The sequence below is a fragment of the Neofelis nebulosa genome, chromosome 10 (genome assembly GCF_028018385.1).
Source record: "Neofelis nebulosa isolate mNeoNeb1 chromosome 10, mNeoNeb1.pri, whole genome shotgun sequence".
In the NCBI taxonomy this organism is placed as follows: Eukaryota; Metazoa; Chordata; class Mammalia; order Carnivora; family Felidae; genus Neofelis; species Neofelis nebulosa.
Window position 1 is genome coordinate 13,705,415 of NC_080791.1, and position 18,355 is coordinate 13,723,769.

Sequence of the window (18,355 nt, forward strand, 5' to 3'; positions counted from 1 at the left end):
CTATGAGATCACAACCTGAGCAGAAATCAAGAGTTGGGCACTTAACCAACAGAGTCACCCACGTGCCTCTGGCCTTGCCCATTTTCTGCCTGATCTCTGCTTGGGTGATTTACTTTCTTTTTTCTTTAAATGCTTATTTATTCTTGAGAGAGAGAGAGAGACAGAGACAGAGTGTAAGCAGGGGAGGGGCAGAGAGAGAGGGAGACACAGGATCCTAGTAGGCTCCAGGCTCTGAGCTGTCAGCGCAGAACCTGACGTGGGGCTCAAACTCACAAACCATGAATCATGACCTGAGCCAAAGTCGGGTGCTTAACCGACTGAGCCACCCACGCGTCCCTGCTTAGGTGATTCTCTAAACCATTCTTAAAGATATTCATAGATTCCAGTTACTCTTGCAACAGGCAGTCATGCCCCACACCTAGCACAGAGCCCGGCACCAAGTAGGCACTCAGGCGTTTGCTGAGTGCTCATAAATTGTCCTACCCAGAGGCTCTTATACTCTCATGCCCTGCCACACGTGTGTTCGTTACAGTGTGCTTGGCTGTTGGTTTCTATGCCCTCGTCTGGGGTGAGGCGCACTGCGAGTACTTTGTTACCAATCATACGGCATCAAGTCCGAGAAGCTTTTATTTGAGAAAGAGAGAAGATCTGAAAGAGAGCTTAGCTTATCATAATGTCTCTTGCACCGCACCCGGCATTTCCGTTTGCTCTTAGCGGGAAAGCGATGGGCAGAGTCACAGCAGGATTGCAGGGCCTGGTGCACGACCTCTGTAGAGGCAGTGGGGGCTGTCTGGGGTATGTAGCTTTTGTCCAAGTATCCTGGCTTAGTCAGGGGGCGGGGGTGGAAACAAGCATGAGCCTTGCCGCTGACACATTCATTCCTCAACGTGGGGTGGATGGCCAGCTCTTCAGCTTTCTCCTTGCCAGGCCGGATATGCACAGATCTGCCCAGGGGACTGGATGTTTAGCACACTCCTGAAGAACATTTTAATTGTCTGAGTGGGTCTCTGAGGACCTGCCCCCATTAGCATGAGAGTGATTCCTGAAAGTTGCCCAAACATAGCCGTGTCCTAACAACAGGGCGCCAGTGACCTCTGAACCACGTCTCTCTCCATAGCCTTGGCTATTTCAAAGAGATCATTAACAAGGTGGAATTGGGTGCCCCCAGGGTCACAGCACAATATACATTGTTACTGTCTTTTAATGGACTTTCCCCAGACGCGGTGATTCTTAAACTGCAGCGTCGGCAGCTGCTAACGCCAGGCTGAGCCACGCTGTCTGCAAGGGGAGAGCCGGCCTGCCAGTCCTGCCAGAGCAGATCTGAGCTTGGGCAGATGGATCGGGCTGAGAGAAAGGAGGAGGGGACGTGGGCTTAAGGGGAGGGGGCACCAGCAGAGAAGCCTGGCAGCCCTCGGAGGTCTTTGTTATTGATTTAGCGTGAGGACTCAAAGTGGCAGGCAGGCAGGTGGCAGGGGCTGGCGTGCGGGGAAGACAGGTGTAGGCGGTCGTGGGCAGTGATTAGCCGGGGTGTTCCAGATGTGGCTGGGGGTGTCAGCTGTGGTGACTAACGTGGGTGCTTCTGAGGGGCGTGGCGTCAGATGGTGGTTTCAGAATGGAGATGCGAGAGTTCTGGGTCCCCCCTCGCTGCTTCCACACCGCTTCACACGAGTTCTACTCTCCCGAGCATGCGCGTTCAACTTTATCTTTACTTCCGTGTCGCGACTACCCCCTTCCCTACATTCGTCTCTAGGCCAAGGGCAGGAATATGCAGATTACTCTCCCCCAGCCTTCAGCCTTCAGCCTTCACCCAATTTTGGAGATGATCACACGGACCGAGCGCCCTCGATCGTGTACGAGCAAGTACAATCAAGTACGATCATGCGCGTTCACGTGAGAAACATACCTGGTGGCAGAGGATGTTCATAGTCCACGGTCTTCTTTGCCTGCTTCCTTTTTGAAAACCTGCCTACGATTTTTATAAAAAGATTTTTATCGAAGTAGAATATACACAAAAAGTAAACATAGTAGTACCACTCCCACTGGATCAAGAAACAGATAATTCACAGCACTCCAAAAGCTTTTCTTAGTCTGTTCCAGTCACACTAACTGTGTTCCGGCCTTCTTCTCCAAAAGTGGCCACTTGCCTTCAATCACCACAGATTCGTTTTGGCTGTTTCGGAATTAAAAAAAAAATTTTTTTTAACATTTATTTATTTTTGATAAGAGAGAGAGCATGAGCAGGGGAGGAGAGAGAAAGAGGGAGACACAGAATCCGAAACAGGCTCCGGGCTCTGAGCTGTCAGCACAGAGCTCGACGCGGGACTTGAACTCACGGACCGTGAGATCATGACCTGAGCTGAAGTCAGACGCTTAACTGACTGAGCCACCCAGGCGCCCCATGTTTCGGAATTTTATATGAATGGACCCAGACACAATGCATTATGGTCTAGCCAGCTCTTTTTGCTCAATGTTTGTATGCAATGTTTGTTCTTTTTCATTGCTGTATACTATTCCACCATCTGAGTCATTCACAATTATCTGTTCCACTATTAAGAAACATTTGGATTATTTATGGATTTGGCTTACGATGAATAATGATGTCCTAATCATTTTAACAGGTATTTTGTTCTAAATATGCATCCATTTCTCTCTATTTGGGAATGGAGTTGTTAGAATCATAGGGTATGGGTATGCTCAGCTGTAGTAAGCACTGTTTAGTAGAAAGGATTTTCCAAAACCATGTGCCATGCCTTGGCCTTGATGTTATGGCACCAGCCCCCCTCCACACCACAGGGGCCCAGGAACTCACCACAAACCAGTCATCACCCACAGCCTCCTGTCTCAGGCATCTTGTTGGACCACTCAGCCTCTTACCCACTTTGACATGTGGCTCTCCCTATTCATCTACTCTTGCGTACTGACCCTTATGAACTCTGGCTCCCTATGACCATTTCAGGCCTTCCTTGCTTCAATGACCCCTTTGTATCTGCTTCTGTGACTCACCGACCAATTAAACTCGACTACACTCCATCCCCAATCACAGAGTTCTGGTGTGGCCTCCACAGAGCTCATTCAGACCAGCCCCAGCTCCTGGCCTGTGTGGTAAGAGTGGGTAGAGCTTTGCCATCCCAAGAAGAGAAGCAAGTAAGTAAGCAAGTAAGACAGGCAGATCAATGAAATTGGCTTTTTTCATTATTAATGGGCCCAATTTGTCCTGGGTTAGTGGCTATTTACAAAATTTCAAGATGCCCAGCCCTTTGAACTTCCCTGTGTCCCGACCAGACTTCCTTGCTATGGTGAATGTGTGTGCGTGTGCACGCGTGCGTGTGTGCATGGGCATGTGTGTGATGTGTCTCTTTCTCCCAGCGTCTGTGACTTGCATGTCTGCAAGCAAGTGCTTGCACCCAGAAGGAGGGTGTGATGAAACGCTGTCACGTGGCTAGCCGCGGGCAGTGAGTCAACGAGCTCCCCCACAGCCACCTCACTGGAGTGGAGGGAACAGGAACCACCACACTTGGCAACTTGGGCTGTGTCCACATGGTTGGAAACAATCTGTGAAGTGAGTCAGATCCATTGAGAAAACAATTAAGTCAGTGGGAAAAGAAAATCGGTAGGCCGGGTTATTTGGCATGGTGAAAGAAAGCAGCCCATTGTTTGTTCACATTTGTCCCTTTCCAGCTGGTCATTGTGACACTAGCTGATGCTGGGCTTGCCTACACAAGTGCTTTTAACAGTTTGACCCAGACTCTGTCTACACAGCTCTAAAACCATCCAGCGAGCTTGTCCAGAGTCAAAGAATCAACTATCTGCCTCACTAGTAATTCTGTCCTCAGGACGGTTTTATGGGGATCCCACTGGAAATGATGGCAGACATTCTGGGGCAAGATAGGACTTTGGGGCTGCTCCACCACTTCTGGTGAGTTCCATGTCTGAGGACTGAGTAGCTTCAGGCAGCCCTAGATAATATCTGGCCACTGGTATGGGAGGCAGGGATAGGGGTCAGATGAAGTTCAAAACTGTGAAATCCAGAGATAATCCCCCCAAATCATGCTGACCACCTGTTTTGTTTTCACTTAGGATTGTTGGGTGAGTGACCCCAGAAGAGACAAACTTCTAATTCCGGCCTCTTGGAGATCATTATCCCAACTCCCAGATTTTTTTTAAGCTTTATTTTTTTTTTTAATGTTTACTTCTTTATTTTGAGAAAGAGAGGGTGCATGCAAGTGGGGGAGAGGGGCAGAGAGAGAGAGAGGGAGAGACAGAATCCCAAGCAGGCTCCATGCTCAGTGCATAGCCTGACACGGGGCTCGATCCCACGACTGTGAGATCATGACCTGAACCGAAATCATGAGTCGGACGCTTAACTGACTGAGCCACCCGGGCGCCCCCCAACTCCCAGATCTTAAAGGGGAGAAAAGGGAGGCCCAGGGAGATAGAGAGACATACACAGGGCTACACAGGTAAAAAGTGAGTGTTCACTTGGCTAAATTTAATTGCACCTGGCTGTCTCCAGTTAAGGTGCTAATGAACCAGGAGACGCAGATACAACATAGCAACCTGTAATGGACATGTTGAAAAGGAATGGGTTATGAAGTAGAATTCTCTCTTAAGAACTAGGGGGCTTCTCTGAGTCCTTTTTTGGGCACCTTTCCTGTATCCAGCTGCTAGTTACCTGCAAGAACTCTCATCAATCTCCAAAGAACAGCGGTGTCCAAAAGTTGGGGAATGTGTATGATGTGGCTTTGGCTGGAGCATATTTATGACCTGGAGTGTGCTCTAATTGTGCAGATATTCCCATAAATGTTATTTTATTAAGTTGAGCTACAGTAAATCTGTCATCTCCATAAGTAACACCACAGTGAATCTGTAGGTGAGCTCAGAATACTGCCGTGAGCCATGCTGGGCTATTAGCTTCAGTCCAATGTTGTTATCTGCACAGTTATAGCATCTCAGGGGCAAAACTCAGGCACTGCGTTTACAAGATTTGGTTCCTCATGCATGCCCTTGGCTCTCAAAGACAACAGAAATGGCTACAAAAGACGGAGGCAAGAAAACCAGAGAATGCTGAATGTTTGCTTCCTCTAGCCCGTTTGGAAACAGCTCAGGCCAACAGAGAGCGCTGGAACAGGGAATTCAGCATCTTGGGTTCTATTGTTACTCTTATGAACTTCTCAACCTAAGGAAGATCCGTTGGTGTGACGGGTCTCACAGCTGCCATCTTGGAAATGGCGGCACGGTAGGCATGCCTCTCCATGGTAAATACCGCAGTCCTGGAAGCCAAGTTGTTGAGATCTCAGGGTGAAAGCAATAATAATTAAGTGTATCTATTACCTGGTCTGATATCCTCTGACCACCACCTGGAGAGGGTCCATAATCCACTATCTCCTTCCCCTGGGGAAAGAAAGGAAAGGAGATTAATGATGTCTCTTCCTCCAGGGAAATTTATGACACGTTGATATCCAAGCACTTTGTTCATGAATCTGGATGACTCATGTCTACTTGTGGTGTAGAAGCCAGACTATTGTAAACATAGCATTGCTGAGTATATTAGGAATTTTCCAGAGCTGACAACATTCAAGAACAATCAGGTTCAGCCCTAGTCCTTGCCCCTCAAAACCGATCGCGGGCTCCCAGTTGTGAGGCAGTACAGTGTGTTCAGAGGAAGCAGTCTTTGAAGGGACAAAATTGGGAGGCATTTGCTTTAGCGCTCTGGATTGAATTAGTTGTTATTCATTACAGGAAATCACATTTCATAGTTCCTAAGAAATAAGGCAAACGTTTTTAAGATTTGATTCCATATCCAATAGAATCTCTCTCCACAGCCTTTTCAGAGCATCACTGTAAAGTCCTCCAGCCCCCGCCATTTTTTTTTTATTAACCTGAGAAGAAAATGAACTGAGTTTGGAGAAGGATGTTAGGCGGACACAAGGGAGGGTTTACAGACCCAGGGAAAATGCACTTGAAGAAAAAAATGCCACAAACCGGGGTCAGCAGACATTAAATTATAGACATGCCCATGGTTTGTCCAGATTGGTTAGAACATGTTTCTTTTCAGCAATAAAAAACAAGAGCCATTAACAAGCAAAGATGTTAGATGGAATTAAGTGGCGTTCAAACGATGAAAGGGGAATTTAAGGAGCTAACCTTCCACTGCCCAGGCAGTTTACCCAGTCAATTAAAACACAAGACTGTCTTTCCCACCGTCCTGCCATCAACAGGAGAAAGTGACTCTGATAGGCCACAAGGCTTGGCTGCCATATACCCTCACGCAGCCGTCCTTCCCAGAGCCTCCTGACGGCTTCAGGTGACTAAATGGCCAGCTAAGCACAATACATTTCGATTGAGAATCTTGTGTCTCGTGGTGGTTCCCTGATGCCTCCCTGATGCAAGGCACTGTCGTAGATCACCGCCATCCTACAGGCACGCCACCCAGATAGCAACCATAGGATTGTCAACAGAACGATTCACACACCGGCATCAGCAGCTAAACGCAGCGCAGTTCGCGACCCCAAGCACGACACCAAGATTCTAAATGGGATGTTGCAGCAGCAAAGATTCTAAAACACAACTGTGTCACTGGGGCATTCAGAGGGTGTCACGACCTGTAACTGACAGGCACACCTGCCCTGGTTTCCCCCCTGGGCACAGCATTCTTGCATTCCCCTGGGCCTCCTGTTGCATTGCGGCTGCTTATTTGCATCCGCAAGCAGGGAGCAGGTATCCTGCAGAAATAGTCCGGGAGTGGTGTCTGATTCCCATAGGCCTTTGCAGCCAGCTCTAACGGAATGATTTCCAATATTCAGTTTCTGAGAACTCTAACCATGATAGGCAGACCATGGCAGATCTTAATGACAATAATATCATCTCACATTTTCATGGCATTTAACAGTTTACAAAGTGCTTTCACATACATTATCACATTTAATCCCGGTGAGGTCGATACTGTCTTCTTTTTTTCTATTGGCAGCTTGGTGTAGTGGAAAGAGCGCTGGACCCAGGCAGACGTAAGTTCAAATCCCGGCAATGACCACCCACCAGCTGTCCAACCACAGACGATGTGCTCCCATTCTTCCAGTGTCCTTTTTTTGTACCTGTAAGATGGGGAATCATTTCTACTACCTGTAAGATGAGGTATGCGGTAAGAATTAAACAGCCTATATAAAAACACAGTGTAGGTCCTGATGCATAGAAGCACTGGATAATCGTTACTTTCTATCCACTTACAGGAGAAAACGAAGCTGGAGAGGTTAAGGGAATTGCTCAAAGTAACAGCTAGTAAACGGCAGAACTGAGACTTCATTTATTTTACAAACATTATTGAACACCTACTATATGCCAGTGCCTCAGGCATAGGAAAGTGGATAAGTCCTAATTCTAGTTCTCGAAATGTTCACAGTAGAGTGCCAGAGCCTGAAACGCAAATAATCAATTACAGTCTAGTGTGATGTGAAAAGCAAGACGTATTTAGGGAATGTCCTAAAGCCAGGGGTGAGCCCAGGTATCGACACAGGAAGTGAGTCGTAAGAAGAGGACCCTTCAGAGGAAGCAGCCACGGAGTTCAAGCTGGAATATACATCAGCAGGCGGACGCTGTAGCCAAGAGGGGATTCGAGGGACAGGTGAGAGGAAGAGAGGAGGAAGCAAGGGTGGGCAGAGTCAAAGGGGCTCACGGGGGATGCTGCGAGGTGATCCCCTTCATCCAGTCCACGCTGGAGCGAACCCATGGGATGACTTCACATAAGGACCCAAGGTGGTCAGATTTGCATTTTTGAGATTGGGGCAGCAATGTGGAAGATCGACTGCAGGAGGGAGATAATGGAAGCAGTAGTTCAATGAGAGATAATGAGGCTGTGAACTAAGAAAGTGGCAGAGCAGACAATTTTGAGAAGTGTAGCAGAGTCAGAATTGACAGGGAGAGGCCATTGATTTGATGTCGAGGCATGAGAGAAAGAGGAGTCAGGAAGAACTCCCAGGTTATTAGCTTGGATGGCCGGGTGAATAGGTGCCCCCCCACCGCCCTGACACAGCGGGGAGTGGGCTTGAAGGGTCAATAATGAGTTCATTTGGACTTGCTTGTTCTGGGAGACCTGGGGACATCTAGAAGCAGGTGTGCAGGAGAGGGCTGTGAGTCGGCCTTGGGAGAGAACGGGGGTGCTGTGCTCTGATCTGGAGGTCCCTGGCTTTTAGATGGTGGTTGAAGTTGGACGTAGGCTAAGACCACAGAGCAGGAAGAAAAGAGGGTCATGGAGAGCTCTAGGGAACACCAACATTCAGGTGCTAGAATAAGGACTGTCAGAGACGCGGAAGTCCCAGGAGAAAGAGGGGCTTAAGACTCCAGGGGAGACAAGCATTTTGTGATGGCGCAAGCAGATGGAGGTGTCAAAATCCACCCGGGGCAAAGAAGATGGAAACTGAAACATGCCTATCACATTCGGAAATTAGAAGGTCACTTTGGCGACTTATTTTAAGACGTAGTTAAGAGAAGAACTTTTCCACTTTGGTGTTGCTGTTGTTACTATGATCCAGAGTAAGAAAAATATGTTATATTACGACCTGGGACAAAAGTTTCATGACCAATACTCGCTCTCTGATATTTCAGACTTTCTATTCTATTCTATTCTATTCCATTCATTCCATTCCATTCCATCCTGTCCCATCCCATATGGATGCTCCTTAGTATGCACTAAATTTGCTTTATGGCCAAATAGGGGGCTGCAAGCTGCAGTTTTAAAAAGCATCGGTTTAGATAGATATAATTTTCCTAGAAGAAGAGAAATGTAGGATAAAGGAAAGAACACTGGATTTTGAGTGGAGATACCTGATTCATGGCATGACTCAGCTACTTATTGCCTGTGTGACCTTAGATGTGCCCATTAACCTCTATGTGTCCCTTTCATTATCTGTAAAATTCAGATAATACATTAGCTGTAAAGGGATATTCTGGGGGATCAAAGAAGATAAAATATATGAATGCAAAGAGAGTATGTCTAGAATAGTCTTGGAAAAACTATGACTTTTTAGTCACATTCAAAGAAAGAGCAGAATAATGTCTTATGTGTCCCAGTTGGTTCTAGTCTCTAACCTGAATCCTGGAGCCATACCACTGCAAAACATACCAAGAACCAGAATGGAACAAAAAAAAAAAAAATCAGGCAAAATTGGTGGTGTTGCTACATTTATAAAATACTCTTGTTCTAATACTATTGTAGCCATCTTAGTTTCCTGATTTATATCCAGAATCTAATAGAGGACTTCCCTTAATAAAAGAAGAGCCAATACAGGCAGTTTTTTTTTAATGTTTATTTTTGAAAGAGAGAGAGAGAGAGAGAGAGAGAGAGAGAGAAAGACAGAGGGAGACAGAGAATCCATCCAAAGCAGGCTCTGCACGGACAGCAGAGAGCCCAATGCGGTGCTCAGACTCATGAACCATGAGATCATGACCTGAGCCGTGGTCAGATGCTTAACTGACTGAGTCACCCAGGTGCCTCCACAGGCAAGTTTCCTCACCACTGTGTGAAATGACAGCAGAAAATACTGCAGGCAAACACAGAAAGATGGGATCCCAGTGGCACCTGGGCCCCAGCTGGTTGAGCGTCCAACTCTTGGTTTCGGCTCAGGTCATAATCTCACAGTTCATGGGACCACACCCTGCACTGGGCTCCTTGCTGCAGAGCCTGTTTGGGATTCTCTCTCTGCCCCTACCCTGGCACACATTCTCTCTCTCTCTTTCTCTCTCTCTCAAAATGAAAAAATAAACTACAAAAAAAAAAAAAAAAGACAGATCCTTTAATATAGGCAATAATCTTTATGAATTCCAGTAGACCAGCTGGTGTCACTGTATTAAGGCATAATACAGTAATTGATTTTTATGATTCACTCAACAAACTGCTACATTTTAATACCTAACATATGTGTTGACTTAGGTGTAAGGAAGACAAAGATGACCAAGGCATCATTTCTAACCTCTAAAAATGTGCAAACAGGTGGCTGAGCAGACACATAAATGGATAATTCCAATTAAATGGTACAACTAAAAGAGATATGCATTTGAGTATAATAACATATGAACATACCATGAGAGAAAAAAAGAGCAGCCAGCCCAATCTGGAGTTCAGGGAATGCTTCCTGAAGGTCACCCTGCCCAAGACGAGTCTTGGTGTAAGCATTAACAAAGGAAGCTGGGAAAGACATTTCAGAAAGGCAGAAGAGTCTAAGAATGCCACAAAAGTATGAGAACCTGTATAGTGTATACACTATCTCTCAAGCATAAAAAGGCAAGAACAAGCTAGACAACAGAGGTAGGTATGGTGGCCATCTTGGAGAGACTTCCCTACCAAGTTAAGGTGCTTAGAGTACACTGCATTGGACATGGAAGCCATTAATGGGGACCAATCACTCTGGAAGCCTTATGGAGAAGAAGTTAAGAGTAGGTCAGGGACATATTTGGCGATAATTGCAGTGATCCAGGAGAGACATGTTGAGGGCCTGAGGAGCAGTAATAGAGAAGGAAGAGAGGAGTTAGATTTGAGAAATATTTTGGATGCTGAGATTAGATGTGGGGGGTTGAGATCATATGACACTCTACTTCAGAGACCAAAAATGAGTAATACTGACCTATACTGCCCAACAACATTGTCATCTTCAAGTTCGGGGTCCAGTGTGGAAAAATTAAGACAAGTCTGTTGTAAGCACTTGTAACACAAGGTTGAAGATGCTAAGTGTTGAAAGAGAGGCGTAGACACCTGGCTGTGGGAGTCAGAGGAAAGAGGCATAAATTCCAGTTGAGTTATCCAGACAAGGCTTCATGGAAGAAGTGGCCTTCAAAGTGGGCCTTGAAATATATAAAAGATTTCACCATGAGTTCATAAGAGGAGAGGGCATTTCTGGTGGAGGAAGCATCCTGAGCAGTCATTGGGACAGGGAATGGTGTAGTCTAGGGACAATACCACACGCTCTGGAGTTACACAAGCCTGGGCTCAAACAGCTCTGTCACATTCTAGGCAGAGAGTTAGGGGTAAGTTACTTTGCTCCTCTGAGCCTCTGTTCCTCATTTGTAAAATAGTTATAATTATCATTTATCTTATGGTTGCTGTATTTAATGAAATGTATTTAACTGTGTTTGACTCAAAGCAAGCCATCAGCACAGTTAACTGCTATCCTCTTATCATGGCAGAGCAACAGGGAGTGGGGGCTGAGGCAGGGTGTGTCATGTAAAGGAGAATGCATACGGTGCAGAACAAAATGGAGAGGGAAAGTGGGTCAGAGAGCCTGGGAGAGACTGTGCAAGGCCTTGGGTGCTAGACTAAGGAACTTGGACTTTACTGGGTTGGCAGTTGGGAGCCAATGAAGATTCCCAAATAGGGCTGAAGAGTTGAGCTGTGTTGACTGAGATTAAGAAGTACCCATATGAAAGATGGTTTGGAGGAGGAAGGGATTGAACACATGACAATCATTTATGAAATGATTACAAGAGCTCAAATGAGAGGTAATGAAGGTCTGAATTTGTGTAGTGTCAGTAAGAATGGGGAAGAGATATTAAACATGGGGGAATTTGTTGAGGTAAAATAAGAGGAAATATCAAATACCCAAATTTCCAATCAAGGTTACTGGAAGGAGCACCAACAAATATTGGGACAGGAGTTGTGAGAGTCAGGAAATAGACAAAATGGTGGCCTTTTTGAAAAACTGAAAAGTTTTGGGGGTTGCTAATGATCTCAATATTCCTTCTCCGCAATGCTGTATAGATGGCTACCCGGCTAAAGACTTCATTTCCCAGTCTCCCTTGCAACAGGTGTTGCCATGTGATTAGGTTCTGACCAATGGGATGTAAGCAGAATGATATGTGCCACTTCCAGATCATTCCCTTAAAAAGAGCCACTTGTTTTCCATTCTTCTTTCCCTTTCCTAAAGGTCTATATAGGAATGGAGGAGTGAGCCATGCAGGCGAGGGCAACCTCCAAAGCATTAGGATTAGAACAACAAGGGGCCCCAGCAGAGCTGTGACTCTTACCCAGACCTCTACCAGCTCAGATTTTCACATAAAAGGGAAACACAGCTTAAACAGTCCTCTAATAAAGAGACAATGAGTTTGGTGTATAGTAGAAGGCAGAGGTGGCCAGGAGAGGTCAAGCCTGAACAGTAGCCATAGAGATGGATCCAGGGTATAGACAGGGATTTAAGAGTCATGTGAGTCATGATGATGCTTGAAGCCATGTAGTGAGTGAGATTGCTCAGGGAAGCACTGGAGAGAGAGGGGAGGTGAGGACCACAGGGCACCCGGACAGCATGTTTGCTCAGGTGGGAGGGAAGGAAGAGGAGCAGGGACTGAAACTGAAATGGAGGCAGGTGCACAGTGGCGATGAGCTGAGAAGGAGGAAGAAGAGACAGAAGAGAATAATGGCAGGGTCATCGGGAGAAATTTTTTTCCTTGATGAAGAGTGGCCAACAATGTCAAAATCTGCAGAGGACAAGGGAGGTAAGAACTGAGAAAAGGCCACAAAATTAACGGAGATTAGAGTATACTTAGGACAGGAAGCAACCAAGAAGAAGTCAAATTATGTTCAAAATAATGTGCTTAAGAAGCCTGGGAATTTATTATTTTTTATTATTTATTTTTTATTTATTATAATTTATTATTTATAGTAAAGTGCAAAGAGTTCAATCAATCTAAAATTATTTTTTAAAAAGCGTAAGGCAAATAATATATGCAGAAACGTCTCCCTCTGGGAGGTAGAGCTTAATCCTCCCTGTCCCTCAGTATGGGCTGGACTTAGTGAGTTGGCTTCTACAGAATAGGATGCAGAGAGGGGAAAAAATAGTAACTTTAGAGTGGAGAAACCTGGCGAATACCTCCCACCTTACCCAAATGGTCAAGGTCAACTACATCAGTGATAAGTCACATGGATATAATGCGCCCTTGTGTGATGTGTTGAGAAGGGCAATTCAGCTCTGTGGTGGTCTTTCCCAAAACCCATAACCTCAGCCTAGAATTGAGGAAAACATCAGACAAACTCAAATTGAGAGACGTTCTACAAAATACCTGACCAGTATCTTCAAAACTGTCTAGGCCATGAACAACAAGGAAAGACTGAAAAAGTGACACAGACCAGCAGCTATGGAGACTTGATGATCAAACGTTATGTGGATCGTGGACGGGATTCTGGAACAGAAAAAGAAAGGGTATTACTGAAATCTAAATAAAGTCTGGAGGTTAGTTAACAGTATCGTACCAACATTACGTTCATAGTTTTGATAAATATACCACAGTTATATAAGATGTTAAAATAGGGGAAGCTGCGTGAAGGATATCCTCTCTATTCTTAACTATCTTTGTAACTTTTCTGTAAATCTAAAATTATTTCAGTATAAAAAGTTTGGGGGGGGGGAGTTGTTTTGTTTTGCTTTGTTTTTTGAAGGTGTAAGGCAAGGGCAGAGCTAGGTCCTTACTCGGACTAAGTTTGCAGTAGGAAGTATCTGGTCTCCCACTGCCCCACCCCCCACCCAAGAAAAACTTTCCGTTAGTCCATTATTACAGTACAATGGAATGTTCAATTTCACACTGTGTGTGACATTCCATGCCAGCTAGAATAGTTAATGCAACTTTACATTTATGACTCTGCTTGGGTGTGAATTATTGTGTTTATGAAAATCTCCATATTAATGTCTGATTGTAAATCATTCTGCCGGCTCCTTTATTAATAGTTCAATTCCCACTACTCACTGCTGCAAGCCATTCAAATTACGGCAACCGTACAGGAAACGGGCTGCTTCCCATTTGTTTCCCATCTAAATTTAACCATCTTGGGCTTTGCTTTAAAGCCACTGTTCCTCTGAATTGTTCAAGCCAGACATGTTTGACTGTGTTCATTGGTGAAGTTAAGGCAGCGTGTCTGAGGGGTAGTTTATTACTCTCTGTGTCTGGATTTCCTGCTCTTCAGAAGTGATCTGGGCACAGATCCTGGTGGTGTTGGTTCAAACCCTGGCTGTGTTACTAACTGGCTGTGTGATCTCAGCAAGCTATTTAGTCTTTCTGGGTCCCGGTTTCCTCATCTAAAGTGGAAATCATAACACATCATTTTTGTTTGTTTATTTTTTTAATGTTTATTCATATTTTGAGGGGGGAGAGGGGCAGAGAGAGAGAGAGAGAGAGACCCAGAAACTGAAACAGGCTCCAGGCTCTGAGCCGTCAGCACAGAGCCTGATGCGGGGCTCAAACCCTTGAATCGTGGGATCATGACCCAAGCCAAAGTCGGATGCTCAACCAACTGAGCCACCCAGGCATGCCAATCTGAGCTATTGTTTTTAGAGTTGGTATGAAAATTGAGCGTGATGTTGTTAGGAAAACTGGTGGTGTAGTTGTGGCAGGTAGGAAGCTCTTGGTGGTCTTTTTGTGATGGGAATTATACTAACAATAATGATAGTATTAATGGTGGGTATAGCTGAAAGAATTTAGGACTGGCATCCAGAAGGTCTGGGTATAGTTCCAGTTTGTCTATAAACTAGAGTTGTGATCTTGGAAAAGTCACTTTATATCTCTGGCTCTCTGTTTCCCCAGGTGTAAAATGAAGGAGCTGCCTTTCTTAAGCATCTCTTCCCCAGGCTAGTATTCCAGGCTCTACGTGTGCAACAGTCACCCCTAAAAGGTGTGCCCACCTTCATTCCTTTTTTCCATCCCTTCCCCGACCACCGCCGGCTCCTCGGGTCAGATGGCTCAACTGGAGGCTACAGAATATTCAGGAAGGGGCCAGCCTTGGCTTTGCATTTTCAGGCTTCCTCACACGACAGCTCAAATCAGACCCCCTACCCCAGCCCCCTTACCGGCAGGAGGGGAAATATGAAATCTCAGCAGGCAAGGAGGTTTTTTATGCTTCTGTAAATCATTAAAGTGGCCAATATTTCCCTTTGCTGCACTTCTCCCACCTCACAATATTTTTTTTTCCTGCAGTGAAATCCATTCGCCCAGCCTGGAAATGTGGTCACTTTATAGAAAATCTTTAGCTTGTACCAGCACAAATGGATGGGTCTTATTTCCTGTCTACAGTTCATGGTGTTGCAAAGGCATTGCCAAAAACTATTGACTGAGACATAAAAGCAAGAAATGGATGGAAATGAACGTGGGCACGTTCGCGTGTACATTTACAAACACACAGAGCCGAACATGATCAAGTCTACACTTAAAGGAAGAGATTCCCTGAAGGGACGTCCTAATTCATAACTCAGCCCCCTACCCTGCCCATGTTCAGAATCTATCTCACGCTCTGGAGGAGGGAGAAGAGGGTAGGACCAGGCAATGTGGTTTAGATACTGGGGAAGGAACTCGGTCCCCAGTAAGTCTCCCTGATCCCTGTGCCATGATGCTGGAAATTACATCCTTAACGATCCGTCCATCTTGTAATTTCAGAAGTAGAGAAAAACATTCAGAATCCTCTGCGATTCTTTTTTTACTAAAATGATACTTCCTGAAAACGACTGCACCTTGCCTTTTAAGAACGAGCTTTGGGGTACGTGTAATGCCGTATACGATTTTCACAGATTTCTGAGGGAACTGTTAGCACCCCCATTTTACTGATGATGAAGCTGGGGTCCTCAAGGATGAGGTGAGGCATTCGACATCACCCAGTTAGGAAATGGGGCACTGGGGACCCCAGCACACTCTTGAATTCAGTCCTGATGTTCTTTCCACTCGGCCACATTGCCACCTGGCAGTACCCTGAAGCAGAGGGGCAATCACCCTCAGGAACTCAGCTTCCTTCTGATTACAAGGTTTGTAATCTGTGGGAAAAGAGACGGAGCCCGAGAGGCAGGGACCCGGAGGCACGGATGGAGCCGCGGGACTCACAACAGTGAGCAGCAGTGGGGGCGCGCCTGTCACTCACTTTCCTCACCGGATCTGGAGAGCCCAGTACGTGCTCAACAACACCCAATCTCCCTGGACACCGACTTACTCCCTGTGTGATCGCTTTGTGTCCCATTTCCTCATCTTTCGAGAGGGAGTCATAATACTGATTTCACAGAGTGCTGCGAGGATTGCTGAGACATCTAATAGAGAAACATGTTTCATTTCTTCTTTCTCCCTCCCTCCTCCCTCCCTCCACCCCTCCTTCTACCCCTTCCCCCCTCCTCCCTTCCCTCTTTCCGACCGTGTCCTCTCCCTCCCTTGTCCCCTCCTTCTTTCCTTCCCTCCTTCTCTTTCCTTCCTTCCCTCCCTCCTCCCTCTTTCCCTCCTTCCCTCCCTCACTTCCTTCTTTCCTGCCTTCCATCCTTCCTTCCGTCCTTCCTTCCCCCCTTCTTCCTTTATTCCTTCCTTTCTTCCCTCCTCCCCTTCGTCTTCCCTTCCTTCCCTCCTCCCCTCCCTCCTCTCCCTCCCTTGTCCCCTCCTTCTTTCCTTCCTTCTTTCCTTCCCTCCTTCTCTTTCCTTCCTTCCCTCCCTCCTCCCCTTCCTCTTTCCCTCCTTCCCTCCCTCACTTCCTTCCTTCCTTCTTCCTTCCTTCTTCCCTCCCTCCCTTCCTTCCCCCCTTCTTCCTGCCTGTCATCCTCTCCCTCTGTCTCTGCACTGTTTGGTAGCCTTGGACCGAAATAACCTGAATTGAGTCACTTGAGGAGTTTCAATTGTCTGCTGGTCCCTCACCCCTGGCCCACCTCCACTTCCTCCACAGAACACTCAGCTCTTTCCCTCCAGACGATGTCCTCAGGGAAATGCTGGCCTCCCTTGCAGCCAGAGGCCAACAGGCCAGCCCAGCATAGGCCACATGTCATTAAACTGAGGGGCCCCCTGCACAGTCTCGTCTCTGGCAGAACCAACATTCAGACCAGGTGGGCTGCCCGCTGTGCCCAGCCTGCCATCGGGGAGGCCTTCTGCCCAAGGTCAGGCTGCAAGTTCAGACTGACCCAAGCTGCTGCCCTGCTTCCTCCTGCCACACCTGCGACCTGCCCAGACAAGTCACCTAGTGCATGGTGACAAAGGCCCCCAAAGAGAGGCAGGGCTCAGAGCCAGTGCTCTGAGGGGCAGTGAGATTCCCCTCGTAGAGGGGAAGGGGCCACTCGGCCCCCAGCACAGTGACACCCCCTTCTCAGGGCCGGATGCCACCTCGGCCCTCTGCCCCCAGGTGCGTCTGAGTGTAAATAATCCCCACCTCCGCCTGGGTTCCCGCCCCATCACCCGCCCTTCCCTGGACTGTACGAACTCCCTGGAGGTTAGGGGACAGTGGCTGTTTCCTTTTGTTCCTCCTTAGATGTTCTGTTTGTTGAGCGAATTGTTTTCTTCCAGGCTCCGAGCTGGCGGCTGACACGGGCTCACCCGCGCTAATTAGCTAGGCCAGCTGGTGCGTTGGGAAGGTTTTTCTGTGCTCCTCGGTATGCGTTTCCTTTTTTAAACATGATCAATACCCTCTCCGGCTGGGCTCCCTCACACACTCCCCATTGTTCTCCCGTTTGCATTGTGCCCTAGTCCTGGTCAAGGACTCAGGGAGTCTCAGAAGACATGCTTTTCCCCGAGGCTGGCGCACAGCCTGCAGCCGGGGAGAGACCGACCGCACAGCAGATGTGGCTCGACCTTCCCCTGCTCCCGTGCCCGCAGCTTGGAGCAACTTTCAGTAGCTCTGGACGACGGCCCGGGGAGGCCCAAGTGGATGCCGAACGGTTGGGTAAAGAGGAGAGATTGCTGTGTGGCTCCAAGCAGATCCCTTGCCCTCTCTGGGCCTCTCCTTCCTTGTTTGTGAAGGGAGGAGTCAGTTTCCAGTTCTCGTGCGAGTAGCCTAGGCCTGTAATTCTCAGAAGTCTGAAAGGAGCATCCTGAGATGCGGACCCTTCTAGAGGGAGGGATATGAGGACAACATGCTCACCACAGGACTTCAGCTTTCTCCCCACCTCGGTCCTGAAGGAGGACAATGCAACCTTTTCTAGGTGGACACTCAGAGAGACCTCAGCCCGACAGGGGCAGCCTGAGGCCTGACCCTCCCCTATGGCTGGTCCTGCCGTCCTCACAGCCCACTGGGGTCCACTTGCTTATTTCACACAAGAGACTCTGAGAAGATTCTCTGACGTCCCCCCTTCTCCTAGTCATCCAGCTGTGGTGACTGGGTATGCCCTGGGTGCAGAAGCTGAGAAATGTCTTCAACGTGTTTTTGTTTTACACGTATTTTTTAATAAACAGATGCTAGTTCAAATACGGTTTTACTGACAACTCATTCTGGGGCTTAGCTTTTTTCTCCCGCCTCCTTCAGATTAATAGTGTCTTCTGAAAATCACCGACAGACCAGGTGCTGGAGAGATTTTTCTCCTTTCTACCCAAGGTCATAATATTTTTCCCGTTTTCAGAAAGCAATAGTGATGATTTCTCATTGTTACGGAGAACTTAG

General features: G+C 47.0%; 2 long non-coding RNA genes across 5 annotated transcripts; one reads left to right on the top strand and one right to left on the bottom strand.

Moving 5' to 3' along the window:
- Window positions 1–609: 609 nt before the first annotated feature.
- LOC131486842 (uncharacterized) lies at window positions 610–7,009 on the bottom strand. The gene is made up of 3 exons (XR_009249485.1): window positions 6,912–7,009; window positions 5,332–5,391; window positions 610–2,170 (listed from the first exon to the last, which is right to left on the bottom strand). It is a non-coding gene; the product is annotated as an uncharacterized LOC131486842 (long non-coding RNA).
- LOC131486841 (uncharacterized) lies at window positions 3,709–15,938 on the top strand. Of its 4 annotated transcripts, XR_009249484.1 has the most exons (6): window positions 3,709–3,916; window positions 6,968–7,131; window positions 7,227–7,618; window positions 13,066–13,208; window positions 14,554–14,641; window positions 14,944–15,938. It is a non-coding gene; the product is annotated as an uncharacterized LOC131486841 (long non-coding RNA). The 4 variants fall into 4 exon arrangements; XR_009249481.1 differs by lacking the exon at window positions 14,944–15,938 and having other exon boundaries at window positions 3,710–3,916; window positions 14,554–14,902; XR_009249483.1 differs by lacking the exon at window positions 14,944–15,938 and having other exon boundaries at window positions 3,712–3,916; window positions 7,499–7,618; window positions 14,554–14,902.
- Window positions 15,939–18,355: the final 2,417 nt, after the last annotated feature.